The sequence below is a fragment of the Triticum dicoccoides genome, chromosome 4A (assembly GCF_002162155.2).
Source record: "Triticum dicoccoides isolate Atlit2015 ecotype Zavitan chromosome 4A, WEW_v2.0, whole genome shotgun sequence".
Taxonomy (NCBI): domain Eukaryota; kingdom Viridiplantae; phylum Streptophyta; class Magnoliopsida; order Poales; family Poaceae; genus Triticum; species Triticum dicoccoides.
In genome coordinates, this window is record NC_041386.1 from 244298101 (window position 1) to 244307271 (window position 9171).

The window sequence follows — 9171 nt, forward strand, 5'->3', positions numbered from 1 at the left end:
AAAAGATGTCCAAGATAGTATATTTATATGTGAAAACCTCTCTTTCTTTGTTACTTCCTATTAATTGCAACAATGACCAAAACTATGTTTGTCAACTCTCAACAACTTTTATTCATCATACTCTTTATATGTGAAGTCATTACTCTCCGGAAGATCCATATGATCTCTTTATTTCTTTTTATTCTTTCTCATCACTTTTATTTGTATTCCTTCCAGCTCGTGGCAAAATAATCAGGCCCTTGACTCATAACTAATCTTTATTATATATAGCTCACGGACTTGATTACATAGAAGGATCATAAAGCAAAACTCAAAACTAGATCATACTAAAACTTTATTCTACTACATCAAGATATTACCAAAAGGATCGAACTAAGAAAAACGGCAAAGATAAAAGTGTGATGGTGATACGATATCGGGGCACTCCCCCAAGCTTGGCAGTTGACAAGGGAAGTGCCCATACCCATGTGTTTATATCTCTTTCCTCGGGGTGGAGGAGATGGTGATGATGACAATTGTGCCTTCATCTTTTTCACGTTGTAATTGAGAAGAGCCATCTCCTCCTTTAAATCATCGACCTCCGATTCCAGCTAAAATAACTTGTCAAATAAATCTCATGTGCTTTTCTGCCGAAAACGAGAAGGAATAGATCGGTTGTTAGACAGTTTAGCCCTCTTGGGGAGACTAGACTTCTTGAACTTCACATGCATATCCCTAGGTTGAGGTAGAGGGACATCCTCCTCCTCTGAACTTGAATCATTGATCATCCTCAAGTGAGCATCCTCCTCATCACCCGTAGTTCGACCACAAGGAGATAGGTCCCCATAGGTCTTTGGGTCGGCAAGGAGATGTGAGACATAGCTCTCTCCGTCGGAGTCTTGAGAAGACATCTTGATCTAAATCTGCAGCCGAACAGCTCGAAACAAAAACGCAGGATCTTTGCGTGGTACGGTGGTCAAAACCTTCAGGAGATTATATAATGAATTTTTACCAACCAAAAGAAGTATCATGCAAGAAAACGGAGTCCAGAGAGCACATGAGGTGCCCACAAGGCAGGGGGTGCGCCCAGGGAGGTAGGGCATGCCCTCCAGCCTCGTGGAAGCCTCTTGTCCTTCCCGGACTGCTTCTTATTTTCCTATTTTTTAAAATATTCCAAAACAAAGAGAAATTGCTATTATAACTGTTTTGGAGTCGGTTTACTTACTGTACCACATGCCCCTTCCTTTTTGGATTCTGAAATGTTCTGGAAAGTGTCCCTTGTGTATTCCTCGGGGGTTACAATTTCAATAACATTAGTTTCAACATTTATGGGAGTACCTGAGATATAATGTTTGATTATTTGACCGTTCACCACCCTCGGATTTGTGCCTAAGAAGTTGTTGATTTTTATGGCACCGGAACGATAGACCTCCTCGATGACGTAAGGACCTTCCCATTTAGAGAGGAGTTTTCTTGCAAAAAAATCTTAAACGAGAGTTGTATAACAATACATAATCACCTACATTAAACTCACATTTTTGTATCCTTTTGTCATGTCATCTTTTAACTTTTTCTTTAAACAGTTTGGCATTCTCATAGGCCTGGGTTCTCCATTCATCAAGGGAGCTAATGTCAAATAGTCTCTTCTCACCGGCAATTTTGAAGTCATAGTTGAGCTCTTTAATGGCGCAATATGCCTTATGTTCTAGTTCAAGAGGTAAGTGACAAGCTTTTCCATAAACCATTTTATATGGAGACATACCCATAGGATTTTTATATGCAGTTCTATAAGCCCATAAAGCATCATCACGTTTCTTGGACCAATTCTTTCTAGATCTATTAACAATCTTTTGCAAAATTAATTTAAGCTCTCTATTACTTAGTTCTACTTGACCACTAGACTATGCATGATATGGAGATGCAATTCTATGATTAACATCATAATTAGTAAGCATTTTACGAAAAGCACCATGAGTAAAATGTGAACCACCATCAGTCATTAAGTATCTAGGGACTCCAAACCTCGGAAAAATTAACTTCTAAGCATCTTAATAGAGGTGTTATGATCAGCACGACTAGTTGGAATAGCTTGTACCCACTTAGTAACGTAATCAACAACAACTAAAATATGTGTATACCCATTAGAGAAAGGAAATGGTCCCATATAATCAAAGCCCCAAACATCGAATGGTTCAATAACAAGTGAATAATTCATAAGCATTTCTTGATGTCTACTAATATTACCAATTCTTTGACACTCATCACAAGACAAGACAAACTTACGTGCATCCTTGAAGAGAGTAGGCCAATAAAAACCGGATTGCAATACCTTATGTGCAGTTCTATCTCCAGCATGGTGTCCTTCATAAGCCTCGGAGTGACACTTGCGTAGGATATGTTCATGTTCGTGCTCAGGTACACAACGTCTAATAACACCATCTACTCCTTCTTTATAAAGGTGTGGGTCATCCCATAAGTAATGTCTTAAATCATAGAATGACTTTTTATTTTGCTGGTATGTGAAACTAGGTGGTATAAATTTAGCAAGTATGTAATTAGCATAATCAGCATACCATGGAGCAGTATGAGAAGCATTTATAACAGCTAGTTGTTCATCAGGGAAGCTATCATCAATAGGTAGTGGGTCATCAAGAACATTCTCTAACCTAGACAAGTTGTCTGCAACGGGGTTCTCAGCTTCCTTTCTATCAATAATATGCAAATCAAATTCTTGTAGCAAGAGAACCATCTAATAAGTCTAGGTTTAGCATCTTTCTTTTCCATAAGATATTTAATAGCAGCATGATCAGTGTGAACATTTACTTTAGAATAAACAATATAAGGTCTAAACTTATCACAAGCAAATACAACTGCTAAAAATTATTTTTTAGTAGTAGCATAATTTCTTTGGGAAATGTCTAGAGTTTTACTAGCATATTGGATAACATTTAATTTCTGATCAACTCTTTGTCCTAGAACAGCACCTACAGAATAATCACTAGCATCACACATAATTTCAAAGTGTAAATTACAATCAGGAGGTTGAACAATAGGTGTAGAAATCAAAGCTTTCTTAAGTATTTCAAATGCTTCTGCACGATCATCATCAAAGACAAAAGGAACATCTTTTTGTAAGAGATTAGTCAAAGGCCTGGAAATTTTTGAGAAGTCTTTAATGAACCTCCTATAAAAGCCGGCATGACCAAGGAAACTTCTTATACCTTTAATGTCCTTAGGACACAACATCTTCTCAATAGCATCAACTTTACCTTTATCAACTTCAATACCTCTTTCAGAAATTTTATGCCCCAAGACAATACCTTCATTAACCATAAAGTGGCAGTTCTCGCAATTCAAGACAAGTTTAGTTTCTTCACATCTCTGCAAAACTCGATCAAGGTTGCTTAAGCAATCATCAAAAGAAGTTCCATATACAAAAAAATCATCCATCAATACCTCAACAATCTTTTAACAAAAGTGAGAGAATATAGCAGTCATACATCTTTGAAAGGTAGCAGGTGCATTGCATAAACCAAAAGGCATATGTCTATAAGCAAAGGTGTCGAAAGGGCAAGTGAAAGTTGTCTTTTCTTGATCCTCTTTTGACACGGGTATTTGAGAAAACCCAGAAAAACCATCTACAAAGCAAAAATGTGTATGTTTGGATAATATTTCTAGCATTTGATCAATAAAAGGTAAAGGGTAGCTTTGTTTAATTTGCGGAAATCAATTACCATTCTATAACCTATAACAATTCTCTATGGGATCAATTCATCTTTATCATTAGGAACAACAGTAATACCTCCCTTCTTAGGGACACAATGGACAGGACTTACCCACTGACTATTAGCAGAGGATAAATTATAACTGCCTCTAGAAGCTTTAGTATTTCTTTTCTTACCACTTCTTTCATCTTAGGATTAACCGTCGTTGGTGATCAACAACCGGTTTCACGTCTTTCTCCAATTTTATTTTGTGCTGGCATAGAGTGGGACTAATGCCCTTAAGATCATCAAGAGTATATCCAATAGCAGCACGGTACTTCTTCAGAGTTTTCAATAATTTCTTTTCTTCATGCTCTGAAAGTTTAGCACTAATAATAACAGGATATATCTCTTTCTCATCAAGATATGCATATTTAAGAGTATTAGGTAAATGTTTAATCTAAAACATAGGATCGCCCTTGGGTGCAGGAGGATCCCCTAGAATTTCAACAGGCAAGTTGTGTTTCAAAATAGGTCCCTATTTAAAGAATACTTCATCCATTTCCTTTCTTTCATTCATAAACATATCATTTTCATGGTCGAGCAAATATTGTTCTAAAGGATCATTAGGAGGCACTTTCTTTATCATGGGGTTGTCTACGAAATTTCATATTTACTAGGCAATTCTTTATCATGGGGTTGTCTACAAAATTAAGAAAAATTAAACTCATGAGACATATCCCCCAAACCAACAGTAACTACATCCTTTTTGCAATCTATCCTACCATTAACATTATTCAAGAAGGGTCTACCAAATATAATGGGACAAAAGTTATCTTGTGGGGAACTAAGAACAAGAAAATCATCATGATATTTAACTTTCCTACACAAGACTTCAACATCTCTAACAATCCCAACTGGTGAAATAGTGTCTCTATTGGCAAGCTTAATTGTAACATCAATTTCCTCTATCTCAGCAGGTGCAGTATCATGCATAATTTCTTTGTATAAGGAATGAGGTATTGCACTTGCACTAGCATCCATATCACATAACCCATGATAGCAATGATCTCCTACTTTAATAGAAATAACACGCATGCCTACAACAAGTCTATGGTTATTTTTAGTTTCAGGTCTAGCAATTCTAGCAGCTTCATCACAGACGTAAATAACATGCCCATCAATATTATCGGCCAAGAGATATTTAACCATAGCAATACTAGGTTCAACTTTAATTTGCTCAGGGGGTGTAGGTGTTCTAGTATTACTCTTACGAACCACAGTTAAAGCTTTAGCATGATCCTTTATTCTAAAAGGGAAAGGTGGTTTCTCAATATAAGTAGTAGGAACAACAGAATCAACCTTATAAGTGATAGTCTTTTCTTCAACTTTAATAGGTGTAACTACTTTTACTTCACTTGGATGATTATATTTAAACCACTTCTCCTTAGGGAGATCAACATGAGTAGCAAAGGATTAACAGAAAGAAGCTACTATCTCAGAGTCAAGTCCATATTTAGTGCTAAATTTGAAAGGCATCGGTATCCATAAAATATTAAACAAAATCAAACTTTGGGGTTATAACTGACTCCTTACCTTCATGAAGATCCCAATCTTCAGAGTTGCATTTAATTCTCTCCAATAAATCCCATTTGAATTCAACAGTCTTCATCATAAAAGAACCAGTACAAGAAGTATCGAGCATGGAGCGATTATTGAGAGAAAGCCGATCATAAAATTTTTGAATAATAATTTCTCTTGAGAGCTCATGATTGGGGCATGAATATAACATTGACTTAATCCTCCCCCAATCTTGAGCGACATTTTCTCCTTCGCGAGGCCAAAAATTATATATATAATTACGATCACGATGAACAAGATGCATAGGATAAAACTTCTGATGAAACTCCAATTTCAATCGGTTGTAGTTCCATGATCCCATATCATCACATAGCCTAAACCATGTCAAATCCTTTCCCTTCAAAGATAAAGGGAATACCTTCTTCTTGATAACAACCTCGTGCATACCTGCAAGCTTAAATAATCCACAAACTTCATCCACATAGATTAGGTGCAAATCTGGATGTAATGTTCCATCACCTAAACGATTAGTTAGCAGTTTCTCTATCATACCCAAAGGAATTTCAAAGTAAGAATTTTCATTAGGTTCAGTAGGTTGAGGAGCAACTCTTTGCTCTACTGGTCGGGGTGAAGATACCCCAAACAAGCCCCTCAAAGGATTATGTTCCATAGTAACAAGTGACAGTAAATTTCAGCACACTATATAAATTTTTCCTTACCAAATTCCACCTACCAAAGGCGCTTCACTCCCCGGCAACGGCGCTAGAAAATAGTCTTGATGAACCACAAGTATAGGGGATCCATCGTAGTCCTTTCTATAAGTAAGAGTGTAGAACCCAACGAGGAGCAGAAGGAAATGATAAGCAGTTTTCAGTAAGGCATTCTCTGCAAGCACTAAAATTATCGGTAACATATAGTTTTGTGATAAGGTAATTTGTAAGGGTTAACAAGAAATAAAAGTAAATAAGGTGCAGCAATATGGCCCAATCTCTTTTGTAGCAAAGGACAAGCCTGGACAAACTCTTATATAAAGGAAAGCGCTCCCGAGGACACATGGGAATTGTCGTCAAGCTAGTTTTCATCATGTTCATATGATTCGCGTTCGGTACTTTGATAATCTGATATGTGGGTGGACCGGTGCTTGGGTACTTCCATTCCTTGGACAAGCATCCCACTTATGATTAACCCCTCTAGAAAGCATCCGCAACTAGAAAATAAGTATTAAGGTAAACCTAACCATAGCATGAAACATATGGATCCAAATCAGCCCCTTACGAAGCAACTCATAAACTAGGGTTTAAGCTCCTGTCACTCTAGCAACCCATCATCTACTTATTACTTCCCAATTCCTTCCCCTATCCCAAACAATGGTGAAGTGTCATGTAGTCAACATTCACATGACACCACTAGAGGAGAGACAACATACATCTCATCAAAATATCAAACGAATACCAAATTCACATGACTACTTATAGCATGACTTCTCCCATGTCCTCGGGAACAAACGTAACTACTCACAAATCATATTCATGTTCATATTTAGAGGGTTATTAATATGCACAAAGGATCTGAACATATGATATTCCACTGAATAAACCAACTAGCATCAACTACAAGGAGTAATCAACACTACTAGTAAACCACAAGTACCAATCTAAGGTTTTGAGACAAAGATTGGATACAAGAGACGAACTAGGGTTTGAGATGAAATGGTTCTGGTGAAGGTGTTGATGGAGATTAACCCCCTCCCGATGAGAGGACCGATGGTGATGACGATGGTGATGATTTCCCCCTCCTGGAGGGATGTTTCCTCGGCAGAATAGATCCGCCGGAGCCATAGATTGGTTCCGCCAAGGTTCCGCCTTGTGGCTGCGGAGTTTCATCCCGTCAGCTTGATTATGATTTTTTCTTGGATGAAAGACTTCATATAGCAGAAGATGAGCACCAAAGGCCCTCCAGGGGGCCCATGAGGCAGGAGGAGCGCCTATGGGGGTAGGGCGCACCCCCACCCACGTGGATGGTGGGTGGCCCTCTCTTCTCCCAATATATTTTATATATTATGAAAATGACTCTCGTGGAGTTTCAGGACTTTTGGAGCTGTGCAGAATAGGTCTCTAATATTTGCTCCTTTTCCAGCCCAGAATTCCAGCTACCGGCATTCTCCCTCTTCATGTAATCCTTGTAAAATAAGAGAGAATAGGCATAAGTATTATGACATAATGTGTAATAACAACCATAGTGCAATAAATATCGATATAAAAGCATGATGCAAAATGGACGTATCAGTGATCGTAGGAAAATTTTTGTACTTGCATGCTACGTTCCCCAACAGTGACCACCTCCCCTCCCCCCTACGAGGCTGAGCCTGGAACGCGCCAGAGCAGGCGGCGACGCGGCATGCCGCTGTACCGCATGCGTTGGCGAGTCCGTCACACCCCGTCGCTCCCCTGACTATCTTAGTGGTGTGGCTCTGGGGTTGTAGGCGTTGTATGGTTTGGAAAAGAGAATAGCCGCACTGCGCCTATTAGAGCGAGACCGAGCATGGGTGGGGGGGTCGTGACCCCCCTCCACGCCCTCCTGTGAGGCTGAGCTGGAGCAGGCGGCGACCCGGCGTGCCGCGGTGCCGCATGCGTAGGTGAGTCTGTCACACCCCGTCACCCCTGTCTATCTTGGGGTGTGGCTCTAGGGTTGTGTGTGTCCTAGGGTTTGGAAAAACATAATAGGCGCACTGCGCCTGTCAACCAAGCGCACTGAGTGCATTAGCACGAGGTTGAGCAGGGGTTGGGATGGGGCCGTAACCCCCCTCCCCACCCCCTACGAGCCCGAGCCTGGAACGAGCCAGAGCAAGCGGCGACGCAGCATGTCGTGCCGCGTGCATGTGTAGGTGAGTCCGTCACACCCCATCCCCCCATTGTCACACCTTGTGTGCATGTCAAGCAAGCCAGGGTGTGATTGGGGGTTGTGCGGTGGTAGCCAAGAAAAAAAGAATTGCCAAGTGGAGTTGGCGGTTTGACGCGGGCTAGCCATGGTAGTGTGGGTCGTGGACATGCGCTCGCTGTTTTAGTTTGTCGTGGAAACAACCAAGTGGTAGTGTTTGGGGTTGCCTGAAAAAACATTCATCTAAGCGAACTGCAATGCTTAATTGAGAGCACATCTTCCTTCCCATACCGAAATACACAGCGGACTACATTTTTTTTAGGTGCGAGGGTACTGGAGTTGCGTACTAGTTGTGCGTCATGGGGCTTCTTGGTTTTGTGCTTTGAGAATGTGTTGGGTCTGTTGGTGTGTAAGACGCATTCGGCCCAATTCGGCCTAACAGGTGTTTTTCTCTTGCACTGTGTGTGAGCGGTACCGTTTAGTCCCACCTCGTCCGCGAAGAGCGCGCTCGACCTGTTTATAAGCGCTGGCGAGGTAGCTGTATCGAACTCCTCTGGTTACTTATTTGGGCGATTATACATGGCGCTCGCTGCTCAATCCTCTCTGACATGTGGGCCCATGTGTGCCAGGCCCCATGCATCATCGCTCAGAACAACTCGCCTACTATGGGCGCAGACCTATTACTAGACTGGTTGGGGCCTGGTTGCACCTGGGTGGTCAATTTTTTTCGTATTTCAAGCATTTTTTTATTTTGAAGTACATGTATTCGTGATAGTACAAATGATGTCATTTGTACTGCTTGTACAAAAATTGCGCACTGCACAGTGTGTACCAAGTCTGTATGTTGTGCACTGCACAAAAGTGGCTGCACCCCCTCTCGTGCTTCATTTAAGCATGTACTGCACTTCATGTGCACACTTTGTGAACTTCCTAATACTACTTTGATGAACTGCATTCACCTTTGTTTAGAATGGTCTACGGATTATATTTTTTTAGAAATATTAATATTAACGGTCTTTTTCTATAATTA